General features: G+C 36.3%; 1 pseudogene; it reads right to left on the bottom strand.

The window, feature by feature from the left end:
- Positions 1-8,064: 8,064 nt before the first annotated feature.
- Positions 8,065-23,221, bottom strand: LOC145525228 (tRNA (guanine(37)-N(1))-methyltransferase pseudogene; annotated as a pseudogene).
- Between the last annotated feature and the right edge of the window lie 651 nt (positions 23,222-23,872).

The following is a 23,872-nucleotide window of genomic DNA, read 5'->3' as shown; positions in this document are numbered from 1 at the left end:
TCTGTGTATTCTTGCCACCTCTTCTTAATATCTTCTGCTTCTGTTAGATCCCTACCATTTCTGTCCTTTATTGAGCCCATCTTTACATGAAATGTTCCTTTGGTATCTCTAATTTTCTTGAAGAGGTCTCTAGTCTTTCCCATTCTGTTGTTTTTCTCTATTTCTTTGCACTGATCGCTGAGGAAGCCTTTCTTATCTCTCCTTGCTATTCTTTGGAACTCTGCATTCAGATGGGAATATCTTTCCTTTTCTCCTTTGCTTTTCGCTTCTCTTCTTTTCCCAGCTATCTGTAAGGCCTCCTCAGACAGCCATTTTGCTTTTTTGCATTTCTTTTTCATGAGGATGATCTTGATCCCTGTCTCCTGTACAATGTCACGAACCTCTGTCCATAGTTCATCAGGAACTCTGTCTATCAGATCTAGTCCCTTATATCTATTTGTCACTTCCACTGTATAATCATAAGGGATTTGATTTAGGTCATACCTGAATGGTCTAGTGGTTTTCCCTACTTTCTTCAATTTAAGTCTGAAGATCAATAAAAGTCCTGATATAAATATAAAAACTATAAAATTTATTATATGAACAATAACCTTTTTAACATCAAATGGGGGTGCTATTAATAATTACATTGTATGGCTGATTCAGGTCAATGTATGGCAAAACCACTACTATATTTTAAAGTATTTAGCCTCCAATTAACCTATATATAATAACTCAGAACCAAGAATGACTTCATTTTCATGGCATGACTGGAAAATAAATTTATGGGACATTTCCTTCAAAATTCTGAAGAAAAGATTTACAGCCAGGAGTTCTATTTCTGACCAAAAGTAGCATCAATACACACCAGATTTCGAAAGAAAAGAAAGATAGCTGTTGGAGGATGTACTCTATTAACAAGTGAGAAAAAAAAAAAAAAACATAGGACAGAGAAACAAAAGATGCAAAAATCAAGATGGGTAGAGGAATTGTTTAGATTATAGCAAAGGAGGATCCATGGTACAGCAGATGGAGAATGCAGCCAAATCTGATTGGTGTAGAAAAATAGGCTCCAGAAAGGACTCTCTTAGGAATATTAACTAGTGAACTTACATGATACGTCTAAACTTCAAGTGGACATTTAGATAACTGGTAAGAGTTTTTTTTTTTTAATCAAAATTGCATGTAATATGAAGGTAGCAAAAATCACACAAATGACTGACTTCCAGGAAAACAGAGTTGTGTAAGACGGAAAGTTAGTTATGATTTTTTTTATTTTAAATAGCTCAGATTTGAGTAGGATTTGGAGCATCATATCAAAGTAAACAATGAATGGTGTTCTCACCAAAATTACAATATGACCAAGTTTCCAGAATTGGTGAATGAGAAGAGTATGTAAGTTGATGAGTAAGGTTGGAAGAGGAATGTGCCTGTGGAAAGATAGCAAAATACCCACGTTCTATTCCAGAAGCGATTAGTTCATGCTTTCATGCCTGAAACTAAAAACTCTACAGAGGCAACATTAACAGGTTTTTTAGAGGCGTGCATATAAATTCCAAAATGATTACTCAAAGGAGATTAAAGTTTGGTTTGCTCTGATGAGAATGAATTTAAAAAAACAAAAAAACAAAAAAAGGCGAAGCAGAGAAGCTGTTGTTTTTCATCACAAACATTGTAGAATTGACTGACGATTAATACGTTCATAGAATTTGTTTGAAATTAGACACTAAAAAGATAAAGAAGACAATATATATATGACATAAATTGAGTTTTATCTACTTTTCTGGTTCCAAGATGCATAGTTTCCTAAACTTTCCCTAGATTCCTAGGGAATCTCTATGCTGTTCTCTCTTGTCCCAAGATAACAATCATCATCTTATTTAGACTAAAGGATATTAGAATATAAATGGTTCAGAGTTTGACCTGATGCACTAACCCTTGCTACATAATCTCCATTAAGGCAGTCTATAATTCAGCATCCTACATAGCACATTGAAGGTAAGCAAGAAATATTGTCAGATATATATCTACAGTGTTGGACAGCCTAAAGAGTGTTTGAAATGGCAACCCACTCCAGTATTCTTGTCTGAAAAATACCTTCCACAGAGGACCCTGACTGGCTATAGTCTGAAGGATCTCAAAGAGTCAGATACAACTGAGCATTTAAGCACACAGCATTGTGTTTGATTTATGTAAATTAAAATTATATAGGAATATTCACAAATTGACTAAAAAGAAAGAGTATTCTAAATAGAATAGTAATTAAATATCTCAAAATTAAGAATTCTTTTGAAAATATCGTGAAAGAAGTAAAAGAATTAGAATTTTAGACTGGTACTTAAATTGTGCCAGTGGACCACGATGGTGATTTGATGGTGGGAGTCATTTTGAAGACTAAATTATATTTTTGAAATCTTTAGTTGGATAATTAGGTACATAAATATAATTAGGTTTGATCTAATTATTTTGGTCCATGAAAATTTTACTGGCTTTAAATTTTAAATGATGAGACATTATAGATAAAAATACTGTAGAACTGAAAAATACATGTAGAAAGTGAGATGTTTTCATATGTATCTGGCTTGATGTGTCTTAATTGATGATTTAACACAGTAGTCCCCAAACATTTTGGCACCAGGTTTTGTGGAAGATAATTTTTCTATGGATCAGGATGGGGGATGATGTCGGGATGATTCAACCACATTACATTTATTGTGCACTTTGCTTCTATTATCATTGCATCAATTCCACCTCACATTATCAGGCATTAGATCTCAGAGGTTGCGGTCCCCTGATTTAACATATATATACATACATACCTATACATACATATATATATGTATATATATATGTGTGTGTGTGATGAGTTATGAATTCATATTATAAAAATAAAAGGGACTTTAATAAAGTAGGAAATGTTTGGTGTATGTCAATGTGAAGAGAGGAAAATGAGGAGGCTGAGATTAGTGATGATAACTATTATGAACATGTGATAGCAGTGTCACCAAAACTGAATCAAAAGGAATGTCAGAATCTCTAATCTTCATTGTCTAATTTGTTTTGGAGTAGAAATATGCTTATTTGACATTACATATAAAGGAAGTTAAGCTGGGAGAAGTATATCAATGGTTCAAGGGTACACAGTAATTTAAAGAGCGAGGCGTTAAACCTCAATTTAATCTGGTTACATATTCAAAGTTCAACATGCCATTGTACACCACTCTTTTATCTAACTCAATTTCAGAAGAATTTTATGATTGTTCTATCACTGTTGCAAACTATAATCTTCTACTACCATCATCATCCCCACTGTATCGGGATAATATACTGTAGATACAAGCAATTGATAGCAGCTTTCCCATATTGTTTTTGCCAAGATGGACCTGGTATACACCCACTGCATCAATTAACTTGGAGTTCTGCACATCCTGGGTGCTAAATGCATGTCTCGTGTAAATAAATGTATGAAGTAATGAATTCATTTTTGGTGGTAAAGTTTTGACCACTTAAAATAATTTTACCTGAGAGAAAACTGATCATGTTTTGGCAAAAATTATCTTACTGTCCTGGTCAGAAGGAGAATATTCAAGGTTCACTGAACTATTTTTTTCTGACTCAGTGCAGTATCCTCTATTTTCTTTAAAGACTTTACCTTTCTGTATGCATTTAGTGGGAAAGTTACTTATTGAGATTTTGGAGTCTAGTCATGTAATAATATGCAGAATTTCAAGCTGTAGATCAGATAATCTTTTTCAAACACGTATTTTCAGTGAAATATGTTTTTATTTAATGGTCCTTTGCTTATAGTTTCTTTTTTTCTTTTCTGCTATGAATGGCAATATAAGGAAAATAAATGAAAATTGAAGCAAGGTGCCTTGGGCTTGATTTTCTGTACTTGATCAGAGGAATTACATTTTCATCATACAGTAAATTTCCTCTGAAGTAAAATTTCCACATCTTATGGGAGGTATATTAAAAACAAAACAAAACAACAACTGGAAAAAAACAGGCAAATAATTCATGTGCTCTTCTACATTATAATGTCAAATAAAAATTCTGTTGTACTTTCAAAGTCTGTAAATTCATTGAGATAGATATTAAACTATGATTTGTTATATTGTAAATTCAAATCTATCTAAGAAACAGAATGCTGCAAATTTCTTTCATTCATTGTTGAAAATATGACCTAACATGGGTGTTCAAAATATGTATAAGAATTACCTAGTAGAGGCATCTTACACAGTATCTTGTACATTGTATATATTTTGAAGAATAAACACTTAAAGAATACATCAGTTCACTTCAATTCAGTTCAGTCGCTCAGTCGTGTCCGACTCTTTGCAACCCCATGGACTGCAGCATGACAGGCTTCCTTGTCCATCACCAACTCCCGGAGTTTACCCAAACTCATGTCCACTGAAACAGTAATGCCATCCAACAATCTCATTCTCTGTTGTCCCCTTCTTCTCCTGCCCCCAATCCTTCCCAGCATCAGGGTCTTTTCCAATGAGTCAACTCTTCGCATGAGGTGACCAAAATCTTGGAGTTTCAGCTTCAACATCAGTCCTTCCAATGAACAATCAGGATTGATCTCCTTTAGGATGGACTGGTTGGATTGCCTTGCAGTCTGAGGGACTCTCAAGACTCTTCTCCAGCACCACATTTCAAAAGCATCAATTCTTCGGCGTTCAGCTTTTTTTATAGTCCAACTCTCACATACATGCATGACTACAGGAAAAATGATAGCTTTGACTAGACTGATCTTTGTTGGCAAAATAATGTCTCTTCTTTTTAATATGCTGTCTATGTTGGTCATAACTTTTCTCCCAAGGAGCAAGCGTCTTTTAATTTTATGGCTGCAGTCACGATCTGCAGTGATTTTGGAGCCCCCCAAAATAAGGTCTGTCACTGTTTCCATTTTTTCCCTATCTATTTGCCATGAAGTGATGGGACCAGATGCCATGATCTTAGCTTTCTGAATGTTGAGTTTTAAGCCAATTTTTTCAGTCTCCTCTTTCACTTTCATCAAGAGGCTCTTTAGTTCTTTGTTTTCTGCCATAAGGGAGGTGCCACCTGCATATCTGAGGTTATTGATATTTCTCCCGGCAATCTTGATTCCATCTTTTGCTTCATCCAGCCTAGTGTTTCTCTGCATAAGTTAAGCAGGGTGACAATATACAGCCTTGATGTACTCCTTTCCCAATTTGGAAAATAAAGCAGAAGTCAATGTTTTTCTGGAACACTCTTGCTTTTTCGATGATCCAATGGATGTTGGCAATTTGATCTCTGGTTCCTCTGCTTTTTCTAAATCCAGCTTGAACATCTGGAATTTCATGGTTCATGTACTGTTGAAACCTGCCTTGGAGAATTTTGAGCATTATTTTGCTAGTGTGTGAGATGAGTGCAATTGTGTGCTAGTTTGAGCATTCTTTGGCATTGCCTTTCTTTAGGATTGAAATGAAAAGTGACCTTTTCCTGTCCTGTGGCCACCTTTGAGTTTCCCACATTTGCTGGCATATTGAGTGCAGCACTTTCACAGCATCATCTTTCAGGATTCGAAATAGCTCAACTGGGATTCCATTACCTCCACTAGCTTTATTTGTAGTGATGCTTCCTAAGGCCCTCTTGACTTCACATTCCCGGATGTCTGGTTCTAGGTGAGTGACCACACCATTGTGATTATCTGGGTTGTGAAGATCTTTTTTATATAGTTTTTCTGTGTATTCTTGCCACCTCTTCTTAATATTTTCTACATATATAAAAGAAAAACAAAAGTAAAAAGACAGGAAGAAAAGATCACTTCATATATTTTGGTATCCCCCTCGTCCAAATATACTATAAGTAAAAATAGCATTATTTAGTATTTCCAACAGTATTTAACCTTGAAGAAGTGGCTATTTTGCACATAGCCTTTAGCACAACACACATAAAGGCAGCAACAAATAAGATAAACCAAACAGAGGAGCCTGGTGGGCTATAGTCCATGGGATGGGAAGAGCTGGACATGACTGAGCAAGTAACACAAACTTGTTCAGATAAAGAACAAAACAAAACAAAAAAAATAAAAATAAAAAGAGAAGGACTTATGCTACCTTACACTTACCTTCCAAAGTGTACAAAAATAAATTCATATGTAAGGTAACCCACCAGTCTCCTCTGTCTGTGGAATTCTGCAGGCAAGAACACTAGTGGGTTGCCATTTCCTTCTCCAGGGGATTTTCCCAAACCAGGGATTGAACCCAGGTCTCCCAAATGGGGAGCATATTCTTTACCATCTGAGCCACCAAGGAAACTCTGTAAGATAACAGAAAACACTCAAATATGATTTAAAAGCTTTTTCTGGTTAAAATTATAGAGATTATCTACCATTTGCTTAGCAAAAAGCGAGAAACCAAGAAAATTAAAGGAAGAAAATGATCGACCTAAGTGCTAAAGGCCCCCAAATCACAGAGATAATGCAATCTGTGCAAATCAAGGCAGTCCAACCGATTATTTGCTGCCAGCTAAGCACTCTAAGTCAATACAAAGACCAAAGGCTTTGCCAACAACAGCTATAAGGGAAAATAACAACATAATTTCAGTGAAACAGAATTATCTACAGAAACATCAATATTCAACCATACATAGACATTATAAGTTACTTAGAGTAAAAAGGGCTAATGAGAACTGAAATGGAATAAGTAATAACACCAAATCTTATAGATATTCTAATAGGAGAGCATGCAATATAGAGTCAGACGCAGTGGAAATATGCAAACTCATCCTTAGAATGACTTAATGATTCAAGTGGTCTTTGAGTGTGTGAACAGGTTCATCCTTATCAGAATAAATATCTTTAGGATCTACTTCCTGGCTTTAGGTTCAGCCAGGAATCAAACCCAGGTACCCTGCATTGCAGATAGATCCTTTACTGTTTGAGCCATCAGGGAAGCCCCACTTTGGAAGTAGCCGTGCAGGACACACACAAGCACACAAATGCACACAAGCACTAGTTTGGCTAAATAAACATAAACTATGGTACATACATACAGTGGACTATTATGAGTCTGCTAAAATAGATAAGAAAAAAATTGCTAAAAGCTGATAGGGGGTGATTCTCAGAACACATTGCTAAGTAAGAAATCAATGTGAAGAAGAATAGAAATGTTCATCCATTGCTGGTAGGAATACAAAATGGTACATCCACTTTGGATAATGTTTTGGAATTTTCCTACAAAACTAAACATAAGCTTCCCAGGTGGCAGGGTGATAAATAATTCACCTGCCAATGCAAGAGACGTGGGTTCAATCCCTCGGTTGGGAAGATCCCCTGGAGGAGGAAATGGCAACCCACTCCAGTATTCTTGCCTGGACAATTCCATGGACAGAGGAGTCTGGTAGGCTACAGGCCATGAGCAAAGAGCTCATGCACAAAACTAAGCATATTCTTACTATATAGTCCAGCAATCACCCTCTTAGTTATTTAGCTAAAGTAGGAAATGAATGTGCAATCTAAACAACAAAAAACTGAAGAAACATAACAAATCAGAAATAGTCATAGATACAGAGAAAAAAAGACATGTGGTTACTATGGCGATTGGTGGGAGAGAGGAAAGAAATAAGCAAGGGATATTAAGAGGCATCAACTTCCACTGTAAAATAAATGAGTCACAAGTATAAAACAATAGTGTGGAGAATATAGTCAAAAACAAATAACATAACTAGACCTATGTTGGCGATCATTTAGAAAATGCATAGAAAGTAACACCATGTTATATGTGTGTGTTAGTCGCTCAGTCATGTCTGACTCTTTGAGACCCCATGGGGCTCAGCCCACCAGGCACCTCTCCTCATGGGATTCTCCAGCCAAGAATACTGGAGTGGATTGCCATGCCCTTCTCCAGGGCATCTTCCTGGCCCAGGGATTGAACCTAGGTCTCTCTCATTGCAGGCAGATTCTTTACCATCTGAGCCACCATGGAAGCCAGCTAGGGTAAAATAAAAGGGTTCAATACTAAAGTAACTGAATGCTAAAATATTAAAAATCATACAAATGATAGTTCACATCACAAAGGTCTAGTGGGGAGATGGAGAAACTATTTCCAATTAAGTGACTGAAGCAATTTGTGTTTTTTCTTCTTAAAAGTCTTTATCTGTTTTCTGGCATGTAAGAGGTGGATCTTCATGATTGTCTTGATTTACAATCTGGTTCTTGTAAAGTATAGCAGCAGGAATCTGAAAAGTGATGCATAACAATTCCTTATTAGGGGCCACATTTTTTACTAGGTGAACTGAACTGCATGCTTCTAAGGAGATGCCTAATACAGTTCTAGCTCGTTGCTGAACATCCTCAGCTGGATTAGCATCTTTGGAAAAGCTGTAACGGTGCACAATGGGAAGGAGCAGACTGCCACACGGCTGCCATCTAACAGTGCTTTGGAAGCAGTGAGAAACTCAATAGCCTTTGCTGTCAAATTCATGACAATGTGCACAGAGTGTTTTCTTCCTTTGGACAGTGGCCCCAGCTGCTGCATTAACTCTTCTCTGACTGGTCCCTGCAGGAAACCTTTCCCATCCAAGTTAAAGACTTTTACCTTTTGGTCCACTTTATCTAATTTACAATTGTGCAGTAGCCATATATAGGATTCAGGATTGACATCACTAGAAAACACATGCAGTTTTTCATTGCTGCTGGAATGGCCAAGGACCCAATCCCAGCAAAAACATCAAAGATGACATCCCCAGGTTTGAGAAGTTGTCTGATATGATTGTGTTCTATGGAGAGACAAGCATTCCAGTAGACCTTTGAAAAATCAAATTCATAGGTGTAACTGTTTTCTTGAACCTTGGTCATCATATTCTCCTCTCCAGATCCATTTGGAAATTTCAGTAAGTATTATCAATATTATTGATTTCATTTACTGCTGAGGAGATTCCTAGATTTTTGCCAATCATAACTTGGACAATTAAACGTTTGTAAGGTAGTTGATGATCTCAAAGTTTCAGGTGGGTAGTGTGGCCAACTCTGCTAAACCCCAAGGTCACATCTTGACCTTCAGGAAGCACTGCTCACGAGATTTCTTCTGACTTAAAGTTTTCAAAAGTTAGTTCCAAATTATATTTCAATATTGTGGTTTGACATTCAGCTGCTTTAAAATACTGAGTTCTTCATTCTCAAAGGAATCAGTGGTAAACATTTTATAGGGATCCAACATAAATAGTTTATCTTCTTCATCTTCTGGATCTTCAAGCACACATTTTAGGCCTAGGTGCTGCCCTTTTAAGGGATCACAGCAGTTTATTGACCATTTCTTGCCTCACTTTAATCATTGGGATGGTGACTGTCTTTTTAAAAGCTGCTCTATCAAGTTCTGTCATTCCCTGAACATCAGAGGGTGGGGAAAATAATTCAGAGTCTCTATGATTTGTTTCTATTTCGGGCATGGTTAAGAATCTTTTTCTTTGATCCAACAAGAAAACACCAGGTGCTCTGCTAAGCTTCTGTATCAGTGATGCCCAAGGGAGTAGAACCAGTGATGCTGACTCAGTTATTCTACAGCCTTCCACTTTGAGAAACCTTCTTAAGAATCCACATCACTTCAAAAAGCTCCTCATTCTCTGGCGCAGCATGGATCTCCACCATGTTGTAATATAGGAACAAAGACAGTGTTGTAGGTCAATTATACTTCAAAACAAACAACAAGAAATGCAAACAAACTCTTGGAAAAAGAGATCAGACTTTTCATTACCAGAGACAGAGGGTGAGGGAAGGGGAATTGGATGAAGAAGGTCAAAAAGTACTACAAAGGTAGAATTGATTAAGCTTAGTAAGGAAGGCTTGCAGAAAGTTGAGATAAGCCTAGGTAGGCATCTTGTGCCTAACAGTTAGCCAAGGTGTGGATACAAAAGAATTCTTGAGTAAAATTAAAGATGCTACCCCAGCGTACTCATGTGAATGATAAGACAAGGAAATGTATCATTGAAATGGAGATGTTTTAGCAGTCTGGATGTAGGATCAAATCCATCACAGTGTTTCCTTAAGCCAAAGCTGAATCTAGAGCAAGGCACAAACACTCTTCAATTCTATGAAGGCTGAGAGATGTGAGGTGCAGAAGGAAAGTTTGAAGCTAGTAGATGTTTGTTCATGAAGTTTAAGGAAAAAAGATATTTCCATAATATAAAAGTGCAATGTGAAGCAGCAAGTGCTGATGTAGAAGCTGCAGCAAGTTATCCAGAAGATCTAGATAATATAACACATGAAGGTGCTATACTAAACAGCAGATATTTAGTGCAGACAAAGTAGATTTATATTGGAAGAGGATGCCATCTAAGACTTTCATAGCTAGTAAAGAGAAGTCAATGCCTGGCTTAAAAGTTTCACAGAACAGAGTGACACTCTTTTTAGGGCCTGATGTAATTGGTGACTTAAAGTTGAAGCTGATGCTCTTTTACCATCTACAAAATCTTAGGACCCTTAAGAATTATGCTAAATTTACTCTGCTAATGCTCTGCAATTGGAAAAACAAAGCCTGGATTACAACACATCTGTTCACAACATGGCTTACTGAATAGTTTAAGCCCACTGTAAAGAACTACAATATTAAAAAAATCCTTTCAAAATAATACTGCTCATTGAGAGTGCATTTGGTCAACTAAGAATTCTGATGGAGATGTACAATAAGATCCATGTTCCTTTCATGCCCACTGACACAAATTCATTTGCAACCCATGGATCAAGCTCAGTTAAGTTCAGTCACTCAGTCGTGTCTGACTCTTTGCGACCCCATGAACCGCAGCACGCCAGGCCTCCCTGTCCATCACCAACTCCCGGAGTCTACCCTCAGTGATGCCATCCAACCATCGCATCCTCTGTCGTCCCCTTCTCCTCCTGCCCTCAATCTTTCCCAGCATCAGGGTCTTTTCAACTGAGTCAGCTCTTTGCATGAGGTGGCCAAAGTATTGGAGTTTCAGCTTCAACATCAGTCCTTCCAATGAACACCCAGGACTGATCTCCTTTAGGATGGACTGGTTGAATCTCCTTGCAGTCCAAGGGACTCTCAAGAGTCTTCTCCAACACCACAGTTCAAAAGCATCAATTCTTCCTTGCTCAGCTTTCTTCACCATCCAACTCTCACATCCATACATGACTGCTGGAAAAACCATAGCCTTCACTATACAGACCTTTGTTGACAAAGTAATGTCTCTGGTTTTTAATATGCTGTATAGGTTGGTCATAACTTTCCTTCCAAGGAGTAAGTGTCTTTTAATTTCATGGCTGCAATCACCATCTGCAGTGATTTTGGAACCCAGAAAAATAATGTCAGCCACTGTTTCCACTGTTTCCCCATCTATTTCCCATGAAGTGATGGGACCGGATGCCATGATCTTAGTTTTCTGAATGTTGAACTTTAAGCCAACTTTTTCACTCTCCTCTTTCACTTTCATCAAGAGGCTCTTTAGTTCTTCTTCACTTTCTGGTGTAAAGGTGGTGTCATCTGCATATCTGAGGTTATTGATATTTCTCCTGGCAATCTTGATTCCAGCTTGTGCTTCCTTCAGCCCAGCATTTCTCATGATGTACTCTGCATATAAATTAAATAAGGAGGTTGACAACATACAGCCTTGACGTACTCCTTTTTCTATTTGGAACCAGTCTGTTGTTCCATGTCCAGTTCTAACAGTTGCTTCCTGACCTGCATACAGGCTTCTCAAGAGGCAGGTCAGGTGGTCTGATATTCCCATCTCTTTCAGAATTTTCCACAGTTTATTGTTATCCACATGGATCAAGAAGTAAGATCAAATTTCAAAGTTTTAATTTCAAGGATTACATTTCATAGGGCTATTGCGGCCATAGATGCAGTGATTCATTTAATTGATCTGGAAAAATTAAATTAAATGGTAAGGATTCACCATCCTAGATCCCCTTAAAAACATTTGTGATTCAGAGGAAGAGGTCAAAATATAAATATTAAAATGAGCTTTGAGAAAGTTGATTCCAACATTGATGACTTGGAGGGGTTCAAAACTTCAGTGGAGAAAGTAACTGCAGATTTAGTGAAAATAGCAAGAGAAGTGGGATAAGAAATAGAGCCTGAAGTTGTGTGAGTTGCACAGTCTCATAAAAAATACTTGAAGGGATGAGGACTTACTTCATATGGATGAGGAAATAAAGTGATTTCTTGAGATGAAAACTACTCCTGGTGAAGATTCTGTGAAGATTATTGAAATGACAACAAGACTGAGAATATTACATACATTTAATTGATAAAGAAGTGGCAGGGTTTGAAGAGATGACTTCAATTCTGAAAGAAATTCCACTGTGGGTAAAATGTTATCAAACAGCATTGCATATTACAGAAAAATCCTTCATGAAAGGAAGGATCAATGACTGTGACAACCTTCAGTCTAATTTTAAGAAATTGCCAGAACAACCCCACCTCCAGCAACACCACTATGATCAGTTACCAGTCATCAACATCAAGACAAGACCTTTCTCCAACAAAATATTATGACTCCCTGATGTTAGTTAGCATTTTTAGCAATAAGATTTTTAATTATGTACATTCTTTTTAACATATATTGTTATTGCATACTTAATGGATTATTGTATAAACATAACTTTTTTATACACTGGGAAACCAAAAAACGTGTGTGACTTGCTTTATTGCAACTTTCATTTGTTGCAGTAGTCTGGAACTGAATCTGCAATGTCTCCAAGGTGTGCCTGTAGCAAACTAATAACAAATAACTGAGTAGGAAAAAGTATAGCTAATCAAATAATTTCATTAGTCCAAGTAAATACATACACTGCTTATAAAAGTTTGAAAGAGCTACAAAGAAATTTGAACATTATTTAGTAGTTTAAAAAATTTTAAATGTATGTATTTATCAATTTTGTAACTTTTGCATATATTGTAGTACTGAGTAAACGAGTAAACACACTGGTAGAACAGACAACCAGAATTCTAAACGTGGGAGAAAAGTAAAAGTGTTAGTTGCTCTGTTGTGTACATCTCTTTGTGACCCCATGAACTATTGCCCACCAGGCTTCTCTGTCCATGGGATTCTTCAGGCAAGAACACTGGAGTGGGCATCCATTCCCTTTTCAGAGGATCTTCTCAACCCAGGGATCAAACCTGTGTCTCCTGCATTGCAGGCAAATTCTTTAACATATGAGCCACCAGGGAAGCAAATAAAAGAGAAAGAGATAAAAAAATGTAATGGGAGAATTATAAGGGAAAGCCTTTTGGCAGTGGGATGGAATTTGAGATTTCAATATAAATGTATAAATTATGAATTTATTGTAAAACCTCAAATTCCAATTATATACATTACGTGTGTGTGCTAAGTTGCTTCAGTCATGTCCAACTCTTTGCCACCACATAGATTGCAGCACGCCAGGCTCCGTTGTCCACAGGATTCTCCAGGCAAGAATACTGGAGTGGATTGCCATGCACTCCTCCAGGGGATCTTCCTGACCCAGGAATTAAACCCACATCTCTTAGAGCTCTTGCACAGGCAGGGAGATTGTTTACCACCAGCACCACTTGAGAAACCCAATGTCAAATTTTATCATATGCGTGTTATATATTAAATATATATTATACTTTATTATCTATACATAGATACAATCCCCAGCTTTGTCTGTTGAAAACACCACTACATAATGATAACAAACCAGCATACCTAGTACTGTAGACTGCTTGTGTACCCCAAAATTTGTGTGCTGAAACCTAATCGCAGTACAATGGAATCTGGAAGCGAGACCTTTAGGATAGTGATCCCTAACATTTTTGGCACCAGAAACAATTTTTTGGGAAGACAATTTTCCATGGACTAGGGCCTAGGGGAAGAGGGGAATGGCTTCAGAATAATTTTCATAAGAAGTTCGCAACCTAGATTCCTCTCATGTGCAGTTCATAGTAGAGTTCACAATCCTATGAGGTTCTAATATCACCACTGATATGATAGGAGGCAGAGCTCAGACAAGTGATGAGAAATAGCTGTAAATACAAATGAAGCTTAACTCACCCACTGGCTACTCACCTCCTACTGTGCAACCAGTTCCTAACAGGTCATGGACAGCTACCAGTCTGTGGCCCAGGGTTTGGGGACCCATGCTTTAGGAGGTAACTAGCTCATAAGGTGGAGTCCTCATGAATAGGATTCATGCCTATTAACACAGGCACCTGGGAGCCACCATGTGAGGTTACAGTGAGAAGTTGGCCATCTATGATCCGTGAAACGGAACCTTACCAGACACAAATTCTGTTGGCACTTTAAACTTGTACTTCCCAGGATCCAGAACTGTGAGAAAAAATTTCTCTTGTTTTTAAACCACCCAGTCTATGGTATTTTTGCTATTGTTTTTATGTGTGAATGCATACTCAGTTGTATCCAATTCTTTGCTACCCCATGATGTATAGTCCCCCAGGTTCCAGGCAGGAATACTAGAGTGGGTTACAATTTCCTCCTTCAGGGGATCTTTCCTATTTTTATTATAGTTGCTTTAAAAAACTAAGATATCTAAAATCCCTCCTTCTTAATATTGGTTTCTAAATATCATTCATTTCAAAATAAGTAGGACTTCTTGAGAAAATGTATAGATTCCATGACTGCTGCAGGAGAGTTACAAAGGTGAACCAGGAACCTCTTCTTGTGTCAGAAATTAAAGAAAGGCTCAGAAATGAATACAGACATATTAAAAGAACATCTAATCCTTCAGAGGGTCGTGCAAGTGTCGTCTGAGTGCTGTATTTCTCTGACATGGGTAATCTATTTGACTTCCTTTTCTCAATACCTTCTCCTTGGGCCACACTCCATAACTTTTGCTACTGAGGTCTCTGAGTTAAGGCAAAAAGTCTAGTCTTATTCAAACATTTCCTGGGGTGCTCAATTAACCCACAAGAAACCTGTGCCTTCCTGTCAATCAAACAAACTGGAGAAAATACTGACTTAAGCTGATCTAATATCCTCATTCTTTCTTCTGTACATCACAAGTTGTTCAACCAAGAAAACAAAGCCAATTGTCTGTCATTGCTATCATCAACCAAGTTTATCATTGATTGTTTTATTATGCCATTTTAGTTTTTCTTTCCTGAAAAAGAGTGAGCTGATATTGTGGGTACTGAATCCAAGTGGCACCTCTCAATAAACCCCAAAGGAGTATGTAGACTATAATTAATTTTTGACAGCTTTCTCTCTCTGTCTCTCATATCACACAGAAGCAAGCAGGCAAGCACACATCCCACTAACACGCAAACTGCAATACAGTAATGTATATGCATTTTTTTCATAATGTGTACACTCAAAATTATATCATAAACATTTCATATATAAGTTATCTTTAAAACCATGAACTTAAAAATTGCACAATATTCTAGTACTTGGTTAGATTTTCTAGATAATAGACTAATCAAGAGTATGTTGGTATATAATTGACATACAGAGCATTGCCAATATTTACGAAAATAAATTTCATTGCCATGATTATCACTTAGCATAAATATTTGACCGCATCTTTTATTACATCCTTAGAATCATTTCTAAGCTGTATAATTACAGAGACAGTCATTAGTTTTTTAAAAGATCTAATTCCATCTATATAGTATTTCCAAATGGCCTTCTAAATCATATGAAAGCAATGCAAATTATCGTTAATTAAGGATTCATTAACTATTTAGGTATTTAAGATGTCATTATTAGAAATGAAGCATTTGTTAATAGTGACAGATGCTTAACTTTATAATTTTTTTTTATTTAGAGTACAGTTCTGGAGAAGAATATGATACAACTATATGGTAATAAGCGTTACCAGTTGCCATTTCATCTAAATAGTAAATGATGAAAGAAAAAAGCAGATTGAAAAATTACAAGTAATTTATATCATGTAAGGGAGATTCCTTATTAGCTTCTCTTACCTAATTTCTTGTCATCTCAGGGAAAGCCTATTACTGCAGACCTTTATGTTTTACCTCTCTAGTTTCTTCACAGTACCTGGTAGTGTTTTGCTCAGTGTGTAATATGTAATTGCTCAACTGAAATAATACAAAGTTCTTTTATCTAAAGCCTATTAAAAGTTACAAGAATTTTATTTTTATAAGTATGACCAATATTTGCAAAGCAACTCCAAGACGAATATCTTTCTTGTTAAATAAAATTAAAAAAAAAAAATCTTTCAAATCCTTTTCCATGTCATTTGATTTCAGATAACATTTGTACTTCCATTGCTAATGTTTAAACTTTAAATTGTGTACCAAATAATATATAAGGTATCATATAATAACACTTATTAAGTGTAAAATTTTAAAAAGGATAACTTATTTTTAATCAGAAGATTGCTTTTTCCTTTGGGAAATAAAGAAGATACATCATTGGCAAAGTTACTGAATGAAGAGTCAAAATTATTTGCAAGGATCACATTAGTTTTTAAGTCATATAGATGACATACTTAAATACAATATATATCAGATTTTTGGCTGATAGAGATTATTTTAACAAAAATTATATTAATTTAAAAATAAGAACATGGTAAAGACTGAATTACTGAATTTCTGTATGACTAAAAATCAGACTATGCCTTTGTCAGTCAATCAATGCTAGTGATTTAGTATGGCCAGTTCCAAGATTTTTATCAATAGCTAAGAGTCAACAAAGAGTAGCATGACATACACTAATAGTTGACAGATTAAAATTAATTCATAAACTTATTGTAATTTATTTGTTTATTGGATGACTCAATATTAAAAAGATGCAGCTCTTTCCAAACTGATTAGAGTTGATGTAATCTAAAATTTTAGCCCAACAGGAGTAATTTTTAATTTAATGGCATAGCAAAATATTTGCTAAACATTTGCAAAATGTTTCTGAACTGTTTGGGAATATTATAAAACAAATATCAGGCAAAGTATTTTAATTAGATTATATAATTTATTATTAAAAATAAGAAATAAGCCCAAAAAAGTGTCCAAATAACTTGAAAAGACATTTTGTAAGAAGATTTCTAACTATCCTATGAAAAAGTGCTCAACTTTAATAATAATTAGAAAAATAAAAATTTAAACCCCAACCATATACCACTAAACACTGAGCACAATGACCAACATTAAAAAATAATATTAACTCCTAGGTTTATTCTTACAAAATGTGTGCACGTTTACAGCAACAATAATAATGAAGAACTCAAAAAAAATGAGGACATTACCTATCAATAGCACAACAAATGAATAAATTGTGTGATGTTTCTACAAGAAACACTATCTAGCAATAAAAAAAAAAATGAACTACAGCTATCTACAACTACATTGGTCTATCTTATAGCTCCTAAGAAAATAAAATAACCTAGATATGAAAATTATACTTCTTCTCTTTCCATTTATATATGTGTATGTGTCCATCCTAAAGGAGATCAGTCCTGGGTGTTCATTGGAAGGACTGATGTTGAAGCTGAAACTCCAATACTTTGGCCTCCTCCTGCGAAGAGTTGACTCATTGGAAAAGACCCTGATGCTGGGAAGGATTGGGGGCAGGAGGAGAAGGGGACAACAGGGGATGAGATGGCTGAATGGCATCACAGACTTGATGGACATGAGTTTGAGTAAACTCCGGGAGTTGGTGATGGACAGGGAGGCCTGGCATGCTGCGATTCATGGGGTCACAAAGAGTCGGACACGACTGAGTGACTGAACTGAACTGATGTGTCCTGGTGTGCTAAGTCACTTCAGTCATGTCCAACTCTGGAGGTGAAACATTAATATCCCCAGTTATTCTTTTTTTAAACTTCCGAAAATAATACTATCTATCTTATATTACTGTGAGTCTCGAGTTAATGGACATGAAGTGATGAACACAGTGAACATGACTTAATATTTCATATTCAGTTTTTACAACTCAGTATTCAGAGATGGTTTACACCTTACTAGAGTGACTTCAAATAACTCATACCAAATACAAGTTAAAAAAATAAAAATATGTTCTTAACAAAATTTTCAATATTGATATTCTATACCTTAATAGAAATAAAAAAAAAAAAACACATTTGGCCAAACGGAGGCTGGACATTGTTATTCTTTTTGAACTCCTGTATCCATATTTATATTTTGTTTTACTCTAGAATTTTTGTCTATAAATCAAGCACTATTTGGTTCATAGCCAAATTTTCCTTTGCAAATTTATTGCTGCTCAAAATAACCAATAGTCAAGTATCTACCCTTAAAATTTATTTTAGAATCTGTCATTAGTTTACCTCTTCCTCTTTATCTTTCTCAACTGTGCAACCTAGGACCAGATAATTACATGGTTTTAAACCTAAAATTGCTTTAAAAATATCAAAAGGGACACTGACCATAAGAAAAAATAGACATCATTTCATACTTAGACATTATTACTCTACTTAAATACTTATCAAAAAAAGAAAAGTAAGACAAGAGGTAGACTGAATCTGACTAATTGACAGAAATGACCACTGCAGTTTATATATGGCATTTGTGTGTACATAGAGAGAACTCATTGCATTGTATCTAAAATCTTAGCTTTGGAAACAGTTTCCTGGATGAGTCTTATTTCCACTCAGTCCTCAGTAGTGATATTAGACAAGCCCATTACTTTTAGAATCTGTGTCTTTTCACTTGTAAAATAAAAATAAAAGCACAAGATTGTTGCAAAATAAGATAGAGCATATGAACACAATTCTTGGCAGTAAAGTATAACATACATATATTGTTTTTGTTCAATATCAGCTCCCTAATGTTTTATGAACTTAATCAGAATGTAGCTTTGTTTATTCCTTTATGTAGTTTATAAGAAGAAATTTACAAGAAGCTTTTGTGATTAAAAAAAAATTGAATAACAGCTACTCCCAGAGACAAGTGATCTGTACAAGTGAATTAAGAGGAGTTCTAAAAGGCTGTCTTGCTGTAAGAAACACTTTTAAAGGAATTCGAAGCCTCAGTGAGTCCCCAAAGACTGGTTGCACAGGTCAGGTACTGCTGTAGTGGAGAGAGTATGCCTAGGGGGAATTCACTGTTTATAATCACTAACTGAAGTAAAAAAGAACAACTATGAGAGTCCTCCAAAAGACAGTTGAACAGAAGAAAGTACAGTGCAGTATCTCAAAGAGCTCTCTGCTTAGAGGCAGAAATCGGGGTTTAGGTTACTCCAGTCATCCCACTAACAGAGGGAGTCTCTGGCTCTTTAAGATTTGGACAAATATATTTTAGAGCCTCCCTCCCAATACTTCAGATCTTAGGCAACTTCTCTCTTCCAGACCGTCTCTGCTCTAGAAAAAAAGAGGCACTGACTCTCATTGGCCACATACTCATCTTTCCCTGCTTTATTCAAAGAAAATGGAAGTGGCAGGGGGTGCTTCTTACATCAATTTTTTATGAGTTTGTAACTTTCTTGGAGAGTTTTAAGGACCAAGAGCAAGGTCACAATTTACCAAGCTCAAGCCTTTGACTACAATGAAAGTAGTCTCAATTTCCTTTTTCCTTTGGACTTGGTAAGAATTAGTAACACTCTTTCCTCTGCCAGTCTCTTATATCTAAGGCAGGTGAATCCACGTATAGGTCAGCTTCTAACTCAAGCAGGCTTATATGGGAATTTTCCCATCAAAGTGGATAAGATCTTCTTTTCCTAAGAGAAATTCCTTACATATTGCTAGGAGAATAACATTTTCTCCTAGTCGTCGTTTTATTTTCACTAGCTGAGACATTTACTACTTTATTAAGTAGAAACTGAATATATAAAGTTTTCTACATGAAAACATCTATCTATCTAATCAGAACCAAATGGAGACTGAATTCAATAATATAATCCTGGTCCTCCCTTTAAGTAAGCTTAAGGTCTAATCTCTTTATACTACCCTGGTTAGGTACTACTTGTTTAACTTCCAGGATATTTAGAGGGGCCAACATCTTATTCACCAAATAGGACCAGGGAATCTACATGACTCATTCAATCCTAACAATTATAGTTTTCTCATTTTATCAATAAAGAACTAGTTTAGTGATTTTCAAAACAACTTATCATTATTAGATGGAAGAACATGTAGTACATTCTCAGTTTATCTGACTTTAAGATTAATGTCCATTGCAAATCATCATGTTATTTTGGGGAAACTGAAAACCTCTTAAGGCATTTCCAAATAATGTTAAATGTAAAAACTTTAGAAGGAAATCTTGTCATGTATAGCTACCTGTATCTACCTGAAAGACATTATGTTAAGTGAAATGTCAGTTACAGTAAAGCAAATATTGCATGATTATATTTTTATAAGGTATCTAAAATAGTCAATTCATAGAAGCACGGTTTAGAATGGTGGCTATCAGGGGCTGGGGACAGTGACATGGGGAGATGTTCAAAGTGTATAAGTTTCATTTATGCAAGATGAATAAGTTCTAGAGATCTGCTGTGCAATATTGTGTCCACAGTTAACAATACTGTGCATGTCTGCACGCTGTCTTTTTAGTGCTGTACAACTTTTCACAACTCCCTGGACTGTAGTCTGCCAGGCTCTTCTACCCATAGGATTCTCTAGGCAAGAATGTTGGAGTAGGTTTCCATGCCTTCCTCCAGGAGATCTTCCTGACCCAGAGATTGAACCTGTGTCTTTTGCATCTCCTCCACTGGCAGGCAGGTTCTTTACCACTAGTGCCACTTGGGAAGCCCTAACAATACTGTATTGAATGATTAAAAGTTTATTAAGAGCATAGAGATCATAGCAATGCCAAAGAATTCTGAAACCACCGCACAACTGAACTCATCTCACATGTAAAGTAATGCTCAAAATTCTCCAAGCCAGGCTTCAACAGTACGTGAACTGTGAACTTTCAGATGTTCAAGCTGGATTTAGAAAAGGCAGAGAAACCAGAGATCAAATTGTCAACATCCATCGGATCATCAATAAAACAAGAGAGTTCTAGAAAAACATCTACTGCTGCTTTATTGACTATGCCAAAGCCTTTGTGTGGACCATAACAAACTGGAAAATTCTTAAAATGATGGGAAGACCAGACCACCTGTCCTGCCTCTTGAAAAATCTGTATGCAGTTCAGGAAGCAATAGTTAGAACTGGACATGGAACAACAGACTGGTTCCAAATAGGAAAAGGAGTACGTCAAGGCTGTATATTGTCACTCAGCTTATTTAACTTATATGCAGAGTACATCATGAGAAATGCTGGGCTGGATAAAGCACAAGCGGGAATCAAGATTACTGAGAGAAACATCAATAACCTCAGATATACAGATGACACCACCCTTATGGCAAAAAGCAAAGAAAACCTAAAGAGCCTCTTGATGAAAGTGAAAGAAGAGAATGAAAAAGTTGGCTTAAAATTCAGAATTCAGAAAACCAAGAACATGGCATCTGGTCCCATGACTTCATGGGAAATAGATGGGGAAACAGTATCAGACTTTATTTTTGGGGGCTCCAAAATCACTGCAGATGGTGACTGCAGCCATGAAATTAAAAGCTGCTTGCTCCTTGGAAGAAAAGTTATGACCAACCTAGACAGTATATTGAAAAGCAGAGACATTACTTTGCCAACAATTGTCCATCTAGTCAAAGCTATCGTTTTTCCAGTAGTCATGTATGGATGTGAGAGTTGGATTATACAGAAAGCTGAGAGCTGAAGAATTGATGCTTTTGAACCATGGTGTTGGAAAAAATTCTTGAGAGTCCCTTGGACTGCAAGGAGATCCAACCAGTCCATTCTAAAGGAACTCAGTCCTGAATATTCACTGGAAGGACTGATGCTGAACCTGAAACTCCAACACTTTGGCCACTTGATGCAAAGAACTTACACACTGGAAAAGACTCTGATGCTGGGAAAGATTGAAGATGGGAGAAGGAGATGACAGAGGATGAGATGGTTGGATGGCATCACTTACCCAATGGACATGAGTTTTAGTAAACTTCGGGAGTTGGTGATGAACAGGTGCTGTAGTTGATGGGGTCACAAAGGGTTGGACATGACTGAGCGACTGAACTGAACTAGAGATCATGTTCAGTGTTCTATCACAATAAAATAAACACTTTTAAAAATATTTGATTTTTGTAGCATAAATGAAAGTGAATATAATCAATAGCTTAATAAATAATTTAATTCTATAAATTACTGTGTTCAAGCATAGAGTAGACAGTATTAAGATTTAATAATTTGTTTCTATTTGCTTATATATACAAAATTTTTTAAGTATTCCAATTTCATCAACTTTATTTTGTAAGTAAGCTAAATGTTTTCATACTTAATCTTTTATACTATGCTAATATTAATCAAAAGAAGAGCATATGAGGGAAGCCTTATTTGAAGTGATGATTCACCTTTTCTATAGAATAATCAAGAAAATCCTATTATAACTGTGCAGTTTTGTCACCAATAAAAACATTCCACATATCCATCACCACTGAAATTCATCCCTATTCAGCTCTATGCATTCCCTAAAGGGACCCAATTTTCCTCCTTTTCCTACCTTCAAATCTTTGTTCCCTTTGCACCACCTTCCACTATCACTAGCTCTCATCCCTACACCACTTCAAACTCTGCCATCTTATTTTGTTGAAGATATGCCAGCCAAAGCAGCCCTCAAATTGGAAGCTGTCATTGTTTGTCTTTCAACACTCCACGTATTATAAGGCCTGAAGATGGTACGTACTCAGTCACTTCAGTTGTTTGACTCTCTGCAACCTTATGGACTGTAGCCTGCCTGGCTCCTCTGTCCTTGTCCTGGCAAGATTACTGGAATGGGTTGTCATTTCCTCCTCCAGGGGATCTTACTGACCCAGGGATCAAACTCCAGGCTCCTGCATTGCAGGTGGATTCTTTTACCGCTGAGCCACCTGGGAAGCGCAAAGATGGTATATTTCCCTGTATTTCATTTTACCCTCCAGACCATTTGTTATGTATCAAAAACCAAAGATTCTTTCAAGTGGTGTCATTAGACTTTACTATCTCCTAGTTCTCTTTGATGCTGACATCTGTTAACATTACTCATTCCTCTTCATGATTGAATTCTCCTCATTCTTTCACCTAGTTTACCGTCTTCCCTCACACCAGTATTTTTGGAATTATTCTTGACAAGGCCTAAATTTACCGTGATGATCTGTCCAATTCCCTGGCCTCCTAGATTTTTGGCATCTGCACTCTCAGTAATCTATTTCTTAATTCCACTTTAGTTACCTCGCATGTCCTAGACATTGTCCTTCTCACTTACCATATCATCTCTGAAATTCCAGCTTCACACATGTAACTCTTTTTACACATAGACTATGTTTTCTGCTCCTTTTGCACCAGTATAATCAAGGCAAACATTTTCTGTTCTATCAACAATTACAGCTGTTTCATTTTTCAACTACTCATGTTTTCATTTTTTTTTCCTTTTTTTATAGCTTAGATTTTATCCAGTTTGTAAATTCTTTACTGTTGTAATTCACTCCATATGCTATCACCTTGTCTGGAAAATCTTACATCTCAATATGCACAAACTTTACCTTCTCTTCATCTTCATATCAGCAGCTGGATGTGACTGGTGAAAATCATAGAACTCTGTTGACCGGGCTCCATTTAAATTGTGCCATAAATCTCAAATGGAATTCAAAACGACCTAGCAAAAAGTAACAATCTCCCTGAGGAATTCACTCTTCTACTTTCCAAGAAGACTATTTCACATCTACTCTTTTGATAAATGAGTCTCTAGCACTGTCTTCCCATCCTCATTTTGACTTGATGAACTCCTTTTAATTAATTGAGACAATAAAGAAAGCTACTTATCTGTAACTATGCATTTAATCTCCCACTCATACCATTGGAAAGAATGAGTTTGCCTGTCATATAGTAAATAGTCTGCAAGGCATTTTTTTTCCACATTAGATTTTTTTAAAACAATTATTTATATCTGTGTACATGGAGTTGGTT

The sequence above is a fragment of the Giraffa tippelskirchi genome, chromosome 11 (genome assembly GCF_054371585.1).
Source record: "Giraffa tippelskirchi isolate mGirTip1 chromosome 11, T2T-mGirTip1v1.2.pri, whole genome shotgun sequence".
Taxonomy (NCBI): Eukaryota; Metazoa; Chordata; class Mammalia; order Artiodactyla; family Giraffidae; genus Giraffa; species Giraffa tippelskirchi.
This window is presented reverse-complemented; position numbering and strand designations above follow the sequence as displayed.